General features: G+C 46.7%; 1 protein-coding gene and 1 long non-coding RNA gene across 2 annotated transcripts in view; both read left to right on the top strand.

Annotated features, from left to right (window-relative positions):
- Nucleotides 1-16983, top strand: part of CDH17 (cadherin 17) — a 408277-nt gene that overhangs the window by 139229 nt on the left and 252065 nt on the right. The window lies entirely within an intron of this gene.
- LOC144828661 (uncharacterized) lies at nt 6786-14568 on the top strand. Its single transcript, XR_013610507.1, has 5 exons — nt 6786-8997; nt 9677-11116; nt 11772-12355; nt 13059-13875; nt 13925-14568. It is a non-coding gene; the product is annotated as an uncharacterized LOC144828661 (long non-coding RNA).

Here is a 16983-nt window from a genome sequence, read left to right on the forward strand (position 1 = left end):
AAATGCTGACTTGATGTCACACTTCGCCAATTCCGCCCACCGCCCACATCTCCTCATTAGGGCCATTGCATTGTCCACCGACGCATACAAAACCTTGGAATCCACGTCCACAATGCAATCATTCACTTATTCACCCTCTGACCATGACAAGTGGTGAATGAGCTGGAACTCCCCCTCTGTTTTCTTAGGTACAACACCGAGGGTGGAGACTATCAAATCTGCCATAGGCCAAAACACATATGGACCTGCTGTTCTCCCCAACGTCACTACCTTTTCCAATTTCTGTGCAACTACTTCTGGGAATTCTTTGGCTGATCGCAAATTGTCAGCCCATCTCTGCCTCCTAGGACCTTGATATCCGGTTTGAATACCCTCACTAAACCCCATTCAAGCCCCAATGCCTTCTCCCTTCGTGGATACAGGCGAGGGCCTCAAAGCTTTCAGCCTAATGGGAGTAGTTGCCTTTTGTCCCAGGGTTACCAATCAATCAATCAATCAGTGTACTTGTAAAGCGCACTACTTACCAGTGAGGGTCACAAGGCGCTGAGAGGACGGGGTGCCGCTACTGCTCGAAGAGCCAGGTCTTGAGGAGTCTTCTGAAGGGGAGCAGGTCTTGGGTCTGCCGCAGGTGGGTAGGGAGGGTGTTCCAGGTCTTGGCGGCGAGGAAGGAGAAGGCTCTGCCGCCGGTGGTCGTTCGTTGGATGCGGGGGACAATGGCGAGGGCGAGGCTGGCGGAACGGAGCTGGCGGGTGGGTGTGTAGAAGCTGAGTCTGCTACTGAGGTAGACTAGTCCGGTGTTGTGGAGTGCTTTGTGTGCGTGGGTGAGGAGCTTGGAGGTGATCCTCTTGTCGACGAGGAGCCAGTGTAGGTCTCTCAGGTGAGGGTGGTTGTGGCTGTGGCGGGGGACGTTGAGGATCAGTCAGGCGGAGGTGTTTTGGATGCGTTGTAGTCGTCACAGGTGTGTGGCCGGGATTCCTGCATAGAAAGCGTTGCCGTAGTCCAGCCTGCTGCTGACGAGGGCCTGTGTCACCGTTCTTCTTGTTTCGGTAGGGATCCACTTGTAGATCCTGCGGAGCATGTGGAGGGTGTTGTAGCAGGAGGAGGAGATGGCGTTGACCTGCTTCGACATGGTTGGTGGGTGTTGGTGCTATTCCCAGCATGGTCGGCCACCAGGAGTCGTCCCAGGCTGAGGGGGTGGGTCCGAGGATGTGCACCTCTATCTTGTCCGAGTTCAGCTTCAGACGGCTGTTCTGCATCCAGTCGGTGACAGCTTTTATTCCCTCGTGGAGGTTGGTTTTGGCGGTGTGCGGGTCCTTGGTGAGTGAGAGGATAAGCTGGGTGTCGTTGGCATAGGATATGATGTTGAGGTCGTGCTGGTGGGCCAATTGTGCGAGGGGGGCCATGTAGAGGTTGAACAGCGTCGGGGTGAGGGATGAGCCCTGGGGTACGCCGCAGGTGATGTCGGTGGCTGCGGAGCAGAAGGGGGGGAGTCGGACGCTCTGGGTTCTGCCGGCGAGGAAGGACGTGGTCCAGTTCAGGGCCTTCTCTTGGATTCCGGCTTCTTGGAGGCGTGTTTTTAGTGTGTGGTGGCAGACCGTGTCGAAGGCGGCTGACAGGTCCAGGAGGATGAGGGCTGATGTTTCGCCGTTGTCTAGTTGGCGCCTGATGTCCTCTGTGGCGGCGATGAGGGCTGTCTCGGTGCTGTGGTTCTGTCTGAATCCGGACTGGGACAGGTCTAGGATGTTGTTGTCCTCGAGGTGGTGGTCCAGTTGCATGTTGACGATTTTCTCGATGACCTTCGCCGGTAACGGGAGCAGGGAGATGGGCCGGACGTTTTTTAGGTCCTTGGGATCGATCCGCCTTGGGCTTTTTGAGGAGAGCGCTGATGTCGGCGTGCTTCCAGATTTTCGGGAATGTCGCTGTCTCGAGGGAGATGTTGATGACCCTCCGTAGTTGGGGTGCGATGGCTGCGTCTGCTTTGCTGAATACGTGGTGTGGGCAGGAGTCTGATGGTGAGCCTGAGTGGATGGAGTTCATGACCTTGCGTGTCTCGTCGTCGTTGACGTTGGCTCAAGAGGTCAGGCGGTTGGTGCATGTGGTGTTCGCAGGGGGGTGGAGTCTGGCGTGGTCGGGGCGGACGTGGTGATGAAGGTGTCATGGATGTCAGTGATCTTGCGGTGGAAGAAGGTGGCCAGTGCATCGCACAGTTCTTGTGAGGGCGGGATGTTGTTGGTGTTGGCGCTGGGGTTGGAGAGTTCCTTCATGATGCTGAAGAGCTCTTTGCTGTCGTGTGCGTTGTTATCCCGGCGGGCTTTGAAGGAAGCTCTCTTGGCAAGTCTGATGAGGTGGTGGTGTCTGCTGGTGGCGTCCTTGTGGGCTGTGTGGAGCCATTTCTTATCCAGCTTCCGGCATGCACGTTTGGAGGTCTGGAGCTCTACGGTGAACCAGGTGGCTTTCTTGCTGGTGTGGCTGTTGGAGGGTTTCTTGAGCGGGGCGAGGGTGTTGGCACAGTCGTTGATCCACTGTCTGAGTTTGCGGGTGGCGGCGTCTGGGTCAGTGGTGTCAGTGGGTGGGTTCTGGGCAAGGGTGGTGGTCAGCTGGTCTTCGGTGACTTTGCTCCAGCAGCGGCGGGGCAGCTATTTGTTGCGGTGGTGCATGGTGGGTTTCTTGAAGGTAAAATGGATGAAGGGATGGTCAGTCCAGTGGAGTTCGGTGGTGTGGTCGAAGGCTACGTGGGTGCCCGTGGAGAAGACGGGGTTGAGCGTGTGGCCCGTGGCGTGGGTGGGTATGGTGATGAGTTGTCTGAGGCCGAGGTTGGCGAGGTTGTCGATCAGCGTGGCGGAGTTGGCATTGTTGTTGTTCTCGAGGTGGAAGTTCAGGTCCCCGAGGAGGATGTAGTCCATGGATGCGAGTGCTTGGGTGCTGGCGAGGTCGGCGATGGAGTCGATGAACTGTGCCCAGGGTCCGGGGGGTCGGTAGACGAGCGTTCCTCTGAGGGTGGTTTTGGGGTCGGTGTGGACCCTGCTTTTTCTTCCCTCATGCCCCCCTCCACTGTTCCGACGGGGTGGCCAGTGTGAAGCACTGGGTGATGGGGTGCCAACCTCCACATTTCATGCACTCATGTTTGAATTTACCTGGGTGCTTGGAACAATAGCCCTTACTGTAATTCCAGCATGCCCCAGCATCGGTTCCAGCTAGCTTGTGGAGTGGGCTTCGGCTGAAAGAGCCAATACGTGACTGGAAGACCGCTAGCTGTATGTGTGGATGCCGTTGACTGCGTGGATGACATCCACTGCTTCCACAGCTCGGAGTCCAGTTCACCCCAAGGTTTGTCTGGATTCAGGCTCACCAATGCCCTGAACTCCTCATCGTAGCTGAGCTAGGCGAAACCACCGAAATGCATTTGGGCCTTCCTAATTCTATCCATATATTTTAAAAGCACTATCGCCCTGTCCCCATGTTTCTCACAGTAATTACTGGCCTATATAAGAAAAGCTGACGTCCAGTTCTCCATACTGAACGTCACTCTCGGCCACCTCGTAAGCCCCCACTCTTCCTCTTTTGACCCTTCTTTGGCTTGTATATCCCTGTCTAATAGTTTGAATACATCTATGTATTCGTGCCTCCTTATTCTATTCTTTGTCTTCTCAGACAAATGAGACCCTAAAGGCATCACTAGGCCCATGTGAGGCAACTTATTTTTATGCTTGTTATCGTTTGAATCCATACTGTCTTTATCTGACTCTGAGGAGCCATCCGATGGCCGCCTTTGTTTATCCTTATGTTTCTTCCCACTCTCACGTTTACGCAATGCCTTTTTGTCAGTTATTACTTTCCCAAACTGACCGCCATTCACCCGTACCTGAAGGTAATGGCTCAGTCTGCCATCTTGTCGCTACAAGTTCCCCTTTGTCGCTCTTCTCCTTTCCTTTGACTTGTTTAGCATCCTCTCTTGACTACTGTAAAACATGAACTGGAGAACGTGTTGCATGCCATGCATGACTACCCCATTAGCCTCCCGCAATTCCCCTTCTTTCCACTCATCACTCTCATAATCCAGCAGCCACTCATTCTCAACTGCATACTCATCGCCTACCACCCGCTCCTTTTGCTCTCCACTCTCACCGCCATCCTTTCCGCACCAAAAGCCATCTCTGACAGTCATGTCATTTCGCGTCCACTCCCTTGGTGTAGGGTTGGCTGCCACGGACCCCTGTGCCTTCTTGCCAGCGACTCAAGGCCGTAGTGCGCCGCTCTAGCAACACCCACCTTCTGTCGGTGTCTGCTGCGGACCATGCTCCCACGCCTCCCCCTTGGTCCTGTGCATCACCATCCCCTTGGGTCTCAATAGCCACTGTGGTGTCTTCCCCTTGGCATCCACTAGCTGGGACCCAAACCCATCTCCTAAAGCCCTGACCTTCCCCTTCTCTGACTTCTGACATGCTATACGTCCATCTCCCGGGCCTCACAGAATACCAGCCAGCCCGCCTCCGTTTCTTGGACCAGGTAGCACTGCTTCATGATCTGTGCCTCAATATCGACATTCGCCCACCTACTCTTTGGTGCCTCCTGTACTGTGGGGTTGTGGATCCTAACTGTGTCAGTGCACATTTCGCACTGAGGTCCCATGTCCTTGTCCTGATTGGCCACAACAGCACTTTTTAATTTTCTAAGGGCAGGCCCTTGGCCCCCTGCCCCATTAGTGTCACCAAATGTGTCTTTCAACAATAGGGAAAGGTTGTGGTCCTCATGTGCCCCTTTTCCCTTCTTTCTGACTGTTGCACTGCCTTGTGCTTGTTTGGCCCCAGGCTCTCACCCTGCAGATCTGCACTGATGAGCCCCGGCCCGCCCGAAACCTCTACTGCACAACTGGGGCCAGGCAACTAATTTTTTTCTAAGCGAGTTGGGAGACTGAGGCGTCGTCTTCCCCTGCTCACGCTGTGCCTCCTGCCCCTCCCCCTCCCACGTGAGCCTACCTTAGGCCGGCCTGCCTCCCCCTCAGGGAGGCAGGCCATGACCAAGGCTGCCACGCTGATTGCTGCTAAACGCATGGGCTGAGACATGCTGACCCACGCCTCTTCAAACACTTGAGGCCGCAGGAGTTCTCCACAACCCACCGTGCCTAGAGTATGGAGCATGGGCCGGACTGCATCTGCCGAAGGGGGCGGCCCACACCTCTCCTCATCAGCCATTCTGAGGATACAACACGGGGCATTCCGCGCAGGTCGCTGCATACACCGTAAGCCTCCGGCCAATTCACTACAACAAAAACTTCCCTACCCTGACTAACCCTGGGAGTAGTTTGATTAGTGGCGATACGCGTAGCTAAGCGAAGTGCACCTCGCACTACGCGAGCTACGCGTAGCCACGCGAACTGCGTAGTGCGGTTGGAAAAATGCTGTTCGCACTGATTGCACAGTGCCGGATGCTAGTCTGCACTATGCAATCATTGCAAACGGCATCTTGCACAGTACAAGCGGTCGTTTTCTGCTGCTCGAGTAGGTTTGTACTCGAGCGGCAACTTTCTCAACGCAATGAGAAACCTGACCTCCCCGCGTTGAGAATCTCGCTGTGAGGTATATTTTCCACGCTCGCGATCGACAACTTGATTTCGCTGATCGCGAACGATGAAAAAGTCTCGCCGGGATGTTGATTTTGCTTGCTCGAGGTCGCCAACTTGATGTTGAGGACCGCGAGCAAGCAAAAAATGCCTACTACGCTACGCATTTTTGCACAGTGCTACATGCAATTTGCGTAGCATGTAGTAGCACAAACTTTGCACGCTCCGCGAGCGTAGCATAGTCCTACGCCCAGGGTTAACCCTGACTCCCCTGAGGTGATGCACAGAGACCGGAAGAGGTCATTAACGCCTCTCCAGTCCCATATATGTCCCTAATTGACCCGCCCCTTTCCCCCAGAAAAACCTATACCCTACCAAGTCCTGTGTTTACAGCACAAATACCCCTAGGGAAAGAGTAGACTGCGTCTTCCTTTCCCCGGGGGCCACCATTCTCTTTAGTATACTGTTTTATACAACATGTCCGAGCATGTGTCATAGCAGCACACTACATGAACAAAATATCATATGCACAGAACCAAAAACATGAAATTAAGACCTCTGCTTTTGCAACCTCACAATGCAGTCAGATATGGATAATGTTCCGGCATGCTATATTGTCTTTCTTTCATTTTCATTCATTCATCAGCTCAGCTTTTCTTTCATTCATTCAGTACAGTAAAGTGTCCCCATTCTAGCCTCGTATTCCTGAAATATTCAGGTGTAGTAGGACTGAATAGAAACATTCGCGTCAATCAAAGCCATATTTGATGACACTAAAAGAAAACTCATTGCGAAGTGTCGCACTAGAGATTAAAGAAAAACATTCGGATTTCCCGGGAAATGTTGCAGATTATAAAGAAAGGGGATCTAGAGATAAGTAAGGAAAGTTACAGAAAGAAATAAGACATGCATACAGAAAACAGAGTAAAAGGATGAACCAGGAGGAACCCACTGGAGAAGAGTGCATAAAGGTGACAAAAGAAATTGGAGAAAAAAAATGATTAAATATTCCGATGAACAAAGAGAGAGACAGAAATAAAAATAAGTGAGATGGAAGAGGTTGAAAGAGAGAAGCAGAAAATAAGAGAGCGAATGAGAAGTAGTGAGTGAAGACATGAAAGAGATTAAGGAAAAATGGAGCACCCACACTGGCCCCTTCTTCCCTCTCTGATGGTTTCCTTTCCTGTCTCTTCTTGGACAACCGGATGCCTAAGGCCACTTGCCAACCACCACTTCCATTCACAAGGCTCCTTCGTTATTCTGTCACATCCAGCGCTTTAAGTTGGCCTATAAGTGGGCTAAAATGTTGTACATGTAACCAACATAACATAACACGTTACTAAGTCTGTGTGTAAGGGAAACTGTATGCCAAGTACTTTATGTGTATGGGTATCTGTATGTCTGCATGCATGGGTGTCTATGCGCTAGTCCATGCATGGGTGTCTGTAGGTATGTTGCTGTGGTTGCATTTTTGCATGCATGTGTCACTTATGTAATATGTAATGGGTGTTATAAGTCTGCATTTGTGCATGCAGTATAAAAAAGCCAAACTTATCGGATTTGTCAGTTCTTTTTTCAGATTTAATAGGTCGATTAGCAAAATACCAATTTCTAGTAGGTCACAATTTGACCTACCGCATGAATACTTAAAAAGTAGGTAGCAAATTACGGCCCCACTATGAATCGCTACCATCACATGTGATGGTGACCTGCTGACTACCATGCCTGTGATTGCTTTTAAATAATGCATTATTGTCACTCACAGTTTTTAACAGCAGGGACCAGTGTCTACTCTTCAAAAATACTTTCTGAACATTCTCAAGGGGGATGGGGACCATAGGGGACAGCTCCCAGTTTGTGAATAGCTCACCACCACATGCTTGTAGTCAGTAAAGTATTTATGTTCTGTGACTGGATTTCCATCAACATTTTTTAAAACATAGCAATCCAATTCGGTATTTCAGAGGGACGTCCTAAATACACACTTTCCAAATACTGAATCTGTATTTGTTCGCAAAACTAAAGTGGATAACAATAGCGTATTACTGAATCACAATTAGTTTAGTACATAAGAAATGGTCTTTCTCTTAATCATATCCTTTGCGAACACAAAAAGGCTTTGTACATCTGGCCTTGAAGTACAGTACAGGCCTGACTCCAATAGGGTGACACTCCGCATAATCTTGACTCAGAAAAAGGATTTGGAACTTGAGTAGCTAGCACTGGACTGTCACTAGAATAAGACACTCCGCCTGTGCTGCTCTGTAAGAATGTAGCTGCTGGCCTGAAAATACTGATGTTAGCTATTCTGCAGACACACACTAACAAGGCATGATGGATGGCTTGTTTCCCCTCATAACAGTATAACGCCAAAGCCATGAGGGGGAGCTTATTTAAACAAAACTGACACTTATATTAAGAGGCTGCATCACTGTGCTGGGAAAAAGCCTGCTTCTCACACTCTCTGGATTGTTTAGTGTCAGAGGTTACTCTCAATCTGTATGTGCTCTTAGATTCTGTTTTTGTAATGCAAACTCGGGCAACAATCATACTGATAGGCATACAGCGACAATATCGCTTCCAAGAGTTTCTACTTACAACGTCTCTGGTTGAAATAGGTCTTCTGTTTAAAAAATATATAAAAATAAATTAAAATAAAAGCGTGTCTCAAAAACATAAAAACATAACGTGCTGTAAATAAGCTAAGCACTGTTTGGCCCCAGTGACCACCCCACCCACCTGGAGGGCTAACAGGCTGGTTTAGAGTTTGGCAGAGAAGGTGCTCCGTCACAACGAAGGACGTCTCTCCAGGTCAAATAAATGCTGCATCAGGAGTCGCATAAAGCAAGTATTTATTCATGTAAAGGAACACTATCGGCAAAGCAGTCCTCCTCAATGGTCAGTTCTCTTGCAACTGTCATTCAAGATCCATGGAACTATCAGTAAACAATTCCATGGCTCGTGAAACAACCGTGCTAAAAAATTAAATATAAACACAACACATCTCCTGCTGCTGCAAAACTTGGAAAATTGAAAGTATACACAACACTACTTAGTATAAAACGCAATAAAAAAAAGCGGAGATTTAAAAAAAAAATGAAATGTAAACACAGCACATCTCCTCCTGATACAAAACTTGGAAACTTGAAAGTATGCAAATACTACTATGTAATAAAAAGGTTACAAAAGGCCTATACAAAACACTACCATCTTCAACCATCCCTCTCGTATATATAAACAGACATCCAAACAGGAATCCTGTGCATTCTCTTCCCCTCCACAGGCAGCTGCTCACTTCTTTCATCCACTCCAACAGATAGTTCAAGATTCTGTAAATCTCCTACATCACTCACTTCCACACCTATTGTTTGTGAGCCACCATTTATAGCACTCTCCTGGACTTCATCAGCCAGGATAGCTTGATTCCAGTGGCATAGGCCCAGATGTAGGTAAAATAGATTTACCGATTTTAAATTACCGAATCATACCGATTCGGTAATTAAAAATCGGTAAATCTAAGGGGTTGAGATGTAGGAACATCCAGATGTTCCTGCTACCGAATCGGTAAAAATCTGTATTTACCGATTCGGTAAATACCGATCGGTAATGGCCCATTCATTCCTATGGGCTTTGAAGCCCATAGGAATGAATGGGCCATTACCGGTCGGTATTTACCGAATCGGTAAATACAGATTGACACAAGGGTGCAGGGGGTGTCACTTTGACACCCTCTAGCACCCCCAAAAAAGATTCGGGGGCCATGTGGCAGGCATACCTGCCCTAAGGGCAGGTCTGCCTGTCATATGGCACAGGTGTGCATGCACACATGTGCATGCACACCGGAATCGGTTTTTTACCATGAAGTTGGATTTCATGGTAAAATACCGATTCTGTAAGGCTTGTGGGACTCAGAAGAGTCCCACCTACATATCAATAATACCGAATAGGTATAAATACCGAATCGGTATTTTACAGATTCGGTAAATTTACCGATCGGTAAATTTACCGAATCTGTAAAATAATGTGTCCCTACATACCGATTACTGAATACCGGTCGGAAACGGCCAAAAATACCGATTTTCGGCCGTTACCGACCGACCTACATCGGGCCCATAGTGACCACGGGACCCACGTCTGGGCATACCCGTCCCACATAGGGTGAACAGCAAAACACACAAGGAGATGGACGCAATGTTGCACAATGGCAAAACATTCACCCCCAGTCATAGATCTGGGTTTAATCCATCGTTATTTTGCTCACCAAGCCACCCCAGTTCAGACATGGCCATATGCAAATCAGTCTTAACCCTGTGCCTCATGGGAACAGTCCAGACCGAACTGCCAAGCCATGTCTTCCCTGAACCGGAATCAAGCATCCTAGGACTGGTTTCTGGCTATCATCCTTCATCAGCCAGGATAGCTTGACTCCAGTAGCATAGTGACCACGCGACCCACATCTGGGCATACCCTTCCCAAATACCTTGAAAATGCTCCACAAGGTATGCTTAAGCACAAACCAAAGCCATAAACGATGCAGATATTATGTCCGGGGAAGCAACAGCACAGAGGATGCAGGGATCGAGAAGCTTCACAAATCAGGAAACTGTTGAAAAACTGCATCCTTCCTGGTGATGTTCCTCATTAACTTGTTGCCAAATTTGTCAAATAAATGCTTCATCAGGAGTCGCATAAAACAAGTGTTTATTCATGTAAAGGAATACCACCGGCAAATCAGTCCTCCTTGATGGTCAGTTCTCCTGCAACTGTCATTCACGCTCCATGGAACCATAAATAACCAATGTCATGGCACGTGAAACAACAGGGCAGGACAATTAAAGGTAAACACAACACTCCATCAAACTGACTGTCCACCTGCATGATTTACAGGGGGCGGATCTTAAGTATGTCAGCGACAGAGACTACTCCACTCTGTTGCTGACATACTGGTTTGGCCAGTCGACCACCCATTTGATTTAGAGTGGGTGGATAAATGGTCAGTTTTTACTATCCCTTACTGTCGTAAAAAATGTAGCTGTTAAAGGACGGTAAAAACGTTTAAATTACTCACACACCATGGGAGAAAGCTTCAATGGCTTTGGAGGGGTCATTAGTTTTTGTTTTCTCAACAAAAAAATCCTCTATGGGACCACTGTAACACTTTTAATACATTGACAGGCCATGATGACAGCTCCTGCCAATGTTAAGAAATATGCGCTGGGCTGGTGGACATCTTTAAATTTGGAGTACGGTTATTGCATCAGGGCAAACAGAGTATTTACTAACATTCAGACCTTAAGTTGCAGAATTCCCATTGAAGAAGGGTGGACCCATTTCAGAAGGCAAATGCATTTAGTTACCAGTGTAAAACATTCACAAACAAGTTAGAGATCGCTTTACCCAGGAGTAGGAGTACCACACAGTGGTGAAATACGTTATGCAAGGGTAAATGCCAACACAGGGTCAAGGAGGGGGTGTTCTAGGGTAGTTGTGCTCTAGGAAGGTTGGGAACACTCACAAACTAAAAAGGTTGTACTTAGCCACCATATCTTGCTAGCTGTCAATAACAGGATTTGCAGCCTGATTCATGAAAGGAAAATCGGCTCGCAAAGGGCCAGATTCTGAGAATCTGGCCCTTTGCGAGCGCAATTATTGCATTTGGGATTCATCATCCCAAATGCAATAATCGCTATTACAGAATTCGCTATTGTGCGAGGAATTGCATTTAAGGAATCTCTATTAGAGATTCCTTAAATACAATTCATCAACCAATTCTAAATTGCTAATTCGCAATTTCGGGCCGCTATTTACCGAGAGGTCAGACCTCTAGGTAAATAGCAAAAACTTAGAAAAATGCTTTTAAAAGCATTTTTCTAAATTGCATGTTGCACACACACATGTCCTTTGGACATGTGTGTGCGCAACACCTGTTCCAATTTGCATTTAAGGGGTGCTACAGGGTGTCCTTTGGACACCCCTGGCACCCTTTAAATCGCTATCTTATTAGCGAGTAGCAAATTGCTACTCGCAAATAAGGAATACTCCCCATTCATTCCTGGCCCATAGGAATGAATGGGGAGTTATTCCTTATTTGCGAGTAGCAATTTGCTACTCGCAAATAAGGAATGTGTAGGAATCGCTATTTATTTAGCAATTCCTACATGAATACCGTTTTGCGAGTCTCTAATAGCGATTCCTTATGAATCTCTATTAGAGACTCGCAAAACGGTACCTTGATGAATCAGGCTGTAAATCCCTAATCAGAATGGTAATAGCGTCAAAAGTACTACCAACATTTACAGGGTGTAGGGTAGACGTTTCTCTATGAGTAAAATATTTTCCAGATATAGAAATAAAAATAAAATGTATATGCAACAAATGTGACAACGTTTTTGCCTGCACAAATGTAAATTGTGCATACTCGTGATAGTAGAAAGCACAGTGCAACATAACATGAACATATCACAAATGTTTTTGTAGAGTACTTCTAGAAAAGTGCAACTGTCATATGTTTCCAGCAGTGTTTTTTGAAACCTATGTGAATTACTTAAATTCGGAAATCTGCCCCAAAACCATGGTGTAAATCTGTGGGTACAGGTTCCCCCATTTTTTCATGAATCAGGCCTGCGGTTTCCTGGGTACTTGTGAATCCTAGTACTGCAGAAAACCTAATTTAATGGCAGATATTCCTTTGTCTTAGGCTCACCAGCAGACCACATACCCCTCAGTGAATCAGAACCTGACAATTGCAACAAATATTCTGAGTCTGGACACTTGATTCTGAAATAATGAGCTAAGGCCCACATGCATCATTGTAGGAATTTGCGATTCCTAAATTGCGAAAATTAAGGAATCGCAATTTAGGAATTGCAAATTCCTATGCATCAAGAACTTGCAAACGTTTTTGCGATTTCTTAATTTTCTGTATTTGCGATTCCTTAATTGCGAATCGCAATTAAGGAATCGCATTACAATGATTCCTATGGGCCAGAGGCCCATAGGAATCAATGGGAAGGCATTCTCATTTTGCGAATTCGCAATTAAGGAATCGCAAAATGAGAATGCAATTTCAAGGGTGCAGGGGGGGGTCCAAAGGACCCCCCCCGCACCCCTGAAATGTAACGTAAGTACATTTTACTCACACACATGTCCCAAGGGCATGTGTGTGTGTAAAATATAAGTTTCAAAAATGCACTTTTGTGCATTTTTGAAACTTTTCGCAAATTACCACGAAGGTTTACTTCATGGTAATTTTCCCCTTCGAAATTGCGAATTCGCGAATTAAAAATAATCATCCATAGCATTTAAGAAATCGCAAAATTTGCAATTTCTTAAATGCTATTGCAACTTAAGAAATCGCAAAAAATTGCGATTTCTTAAATTGCGAAAAAAGAAAAAAAAATGATGCATCCCAAAAAACGTTTTTGCATTCGCAAACGGCCGAATTTTGCGATTCGCACCGTTTGCGAATGCAAAAAGGCTTGATGCATGTGGCCCTTAGAGCTTGTTGGCTTCCTATACACATATTTACTGAGTCAAACATTTCTTATTGGCTTAGGATTTGATTGAACATGTACATTGACTAATGGGGTTGTTATTTTTGGTCTTCCTCACCATCCTTACTGATACTGCTTTTCTGGAATGTTATACGTTTAGCTGTTCTATCCAACGCAGGAGATCTGCTAAGATTAGGAAAAAAGAAACGAGAGAGTGCTCTTGCACACTTTCATTCATAGGGGGCCGAGAGTGAGCATCAAAAACAGCCTTTGATCTAAAAGTGTTACCGTGCATGGCTATACTCGTCACGGCATGCAATAGGACAGGCCCCTGACACTTAGGGCTTCTCTAGAAGGTCCCTGGCAATTCCATTGGGACCGGTACTGCGAGTCACTGGCCTCATCAGAAATACAAGGTCTTTGATACCTCTGCTGTTCTCCACCTGGAGACTGTGAATTATGAGAGCCTCCAGATAAAGTTTGTCAGAAAATCAGGAGTAGCCCGAAGAGTTGGGTGCAGTTTTCATGATTGGTGGTTATTCTTAGTTTCTGAGGGGGCAGACCCTCACTGTCCAACTCATAAAACCTGAGTCACTATTTTCCCTATAGTTACTGGTACACCTGCTATCAGTAACTGCAAAGGTTCAGGGTTACCACACTAAAATCTGCTGCTGCGACTACTACAAAAGATTTTTCCCAGGGTTGTTGATCAAAGTAAATCTTAATCATGGAGAGAAAGTATTGTCTTTGTTTTACTATGCTTAAATTCCCCAGAAGATGTGTTTGACATCATGTAGAATTTTTGCAATTTAACAGCATCAAGTATGAAACTCAGTTATCATTAATAAAAATTTTCTTGAACTTAAAAAAGTATGAAACTCAGACCATCTCTTCTGCTATGTGAGGAGCTCAACTTCAATTTCTAGAAAACAAATGAAATGATTCCCCTGACAGAGCAACCAGATTACTAATTTGTGAAAACTTTGTCAGACCGTGTGCAAGCATGTGTTTCGTCTGATCCATTCTCTATTGCTAGCAACATTCACCATAAAAAATCAGGCAAACTACCCAAATTGGCACTATCATGAGACCAAGCCATCTTTCTCTGAGTTCAAGATCCTTACACACTTTTCTTGGCCCTGGGACACCTCAGAGGGGTGCAGGCTGGAGTACTGCTCATGTGCAGTACATAAAGTTTATATGGCATGTTGCTGTTGCAGTGCCTGGCGTCTTTGATCCACTGTTCTTGTATATAACTTTTACCTGTTGCCCTCAAGTCTCACAAACCTTTCGAAAGGGTGGGGGAGGTGGGAGGGCAGTTGAAGGGGAACTGGTAGATTGTTATATTGGATGGCAGTCCTTTACAACTAGAGCTGCATAGTACGGCGGAAAGTCACACAGCAAGAAGAGATATGGACGAGTGACTAGCTAAACAGCTAGGAATAGCACTTTGAACTGTTACCCAGGAATGTCTATGATTAAGAAACGAATTGAGTATGTACTGCTGATACTTAACCCCTCCCCTGCTGGTGACGGAACCGCTCCGTCATCAGACACGGCCGCGCTGTGCTGATGACGGAGCGGTTCCGTCACGGCCCGCTCGGAGCGCCTGCGCGGCAGCGATTCCGCGCCTGCGCTGAACGCTCATAAGAGCGGGCGGGGCCGTGACGGAACCGCTCCGTCATAAGCACAGCGCAACCGCGACTCGTGACGGAGCGGTTCCGTCATGAGTACGCGAGCGCCGTGCGGCCCCCCCACCCACTTAGCGCAGAATTGCCGCCGCAGCGAAGGGGTTAAATGCCAATAAAATATGTTTTTTTTTTTTAAAAAGTCTCACAAACCGCTGTTGTAACTGTGTGTTTGGTGTGCCACAACGTCAATCCTGGTCTCTCTTGAGACTGCCAGGGTTCCCTGTGTGGGATGTGCTCATGATCTGAATCTATTCAGAAAAGGGGGTGGTGATGGACAGAGCATCTGAATTAAGCAGAACACTCCTACCCAGTCAAAAGATCAGGGCTTGATCCATCACCGTTTCTTAGCTCACTGCACCATCCCAGTTCAGAACCTGGCTACATGCAAATTAGTCTGTCCCTGGCCCAGTGCATCATGGGAACAGGGCAGACCAAACTACCAAGCCAATTCTTTACTGGAAAGGAAACAAGCTTCCGGGGACCGGTTTCTGGCATTACAGCCGTCTTCGGCCCGGCTTGCTTGAATCCTGATGGTGCAGTGAGCAAGGGACTCATGTCTGAGCATACCCTTCCACTCCTATAGTGGCCAAAACGATTCAGAAAAGGGGGTGGTGATGGACAGAGCATCTGAATTAAGCAGAACACTCCTACCCAGGGTATGCTCAGATGTGAGTCCCTTGCTCACTGCACCATCAGGATTCAAGCAAGCCGGGCCGAAGACGGCTGTAATGCCAGAAACCGGTCCCCGAAAGCTTGTTTCCTTTCCAGTAAAGAATTGGCTTGGTAGTTTGGTCAGCCCTGTTCCCATGATGCACTGGGCCAGGGACAGACTAATTTGCATGTAGCCAGGTTCTGAACTGGGATGGTGCAGTGAGCTAAAAAACGGTGATGGATCAAGCCCTGATCTTTTGACTGGGTAGGAGTGTTCTGCTTAATTCAGATACTCTGTCCATCACCACCCCCCTTTATGAATCATGATCTGAATCTAACAGATTGATTCGGGGAGTAGGTTCAGCTGTTGTAAAGGTCTCCCTGAACTATACACCAGCACCTTACTATAATGTACAGCAAAGAGGACACAGCTACCTGAATAAAGACACATACTCTCAGAGGTTAAAGTATCCAGATCAGGTTTAATGGGAGTTTCACTGCCACACAGCTTGTGTTAAAGCTATTTATCTTCTGTGCAATAACAACAACTTTATATACATGAAAAGGACAAGCCCCTAGCACTTCCTTACATAATTAAAAGTCTCTCTCTATTTCCAGGCTATGTGGTTTAGAAACTGCAACCCTATTAGGAAATACAACAAATCTGCAAATGTTGCAGGTGTTTATTCCAAGGGTCTTCGGTGTATTTTGCTGTACAGTCAGCTAGGAGCATGTGTTCCAGTGGACTCTGTGTTCTTGTCAGATTTCTGGCTTCAGGTTGGGGAGGTTGAGTGTATTTACAAACTGACTGGGTTTTGACCAGGAACAGCTGACAATTGACCTGGTGACCTTTTCAGTATCTGGAAAACTAAGAATACTTATGTTGAGCTAGCACTGGGCTGAGGGACATTGTGTGAATTTGCTGCTACAGTAGTTGGCACTCAGAATAGGCATACAAAATACAGTGGAAATAGAAAATAATAAGCATGGCTGTTTCATTAATGTCACCACTTCTCATGCTCCCACTTAATTTTCAAATGGTTTTCTATGGTGCTAGATATTTTGAGGCGATATGTAGCACTATCTTTCACTTTTTGCACTTTTGTACTTTGCCAAATTTTGGATGCTGGAAGAATTGTGGAATTTAAGGATTTAATTGATTCAAAATAAAACTATTATTTTGTCTCTGTGCTGCAGCATCCACAGCTCTTTTTTAACTGGTATGCTTTTGTTGGCAGTGCTTTCATTGCTTTGTAAGATGTCTGATGGCATTTCACTGATGCTTTAACCCTAAGTGCTGATGTTTTCATTCCCCTACTCCTCCCCCAAACTCTCTGAACTCTTTTTTGATTTTTGTGGCAGTACTTGCTTATGCCTTCAAACCCTTTTTTCTACGAAAGGTATCTAGGACTAATTTGCATCCTTTCCCCCTATTACAAAGCTACCCAGGGTGTGTTGAAGATATCGAGAAAATAGCCAGAATGAAATAAACTTTCACTTGCCTTGGAGATGGCTTCACTATTCAGACTCTGGGCCTTGAGAGGGCAGAAAGACTGCTAGGGCTTTACGAATGGTGGGTATGGTCCAT

Source organism: Lissotriton helveticus, chromosome 4_1 (assembly GCF_964261635.1).
Source record: "Lissotriton helveticus chromosome 4_1, aLisHel1.1, whole genome shotgun sequence".
Taxonomy (NCBI): Eukaryota; Metazoa; Chordata; class Amphibia; order Caudata; family Salamandridae; genus Lissotriton; species Lissotriton helveticus.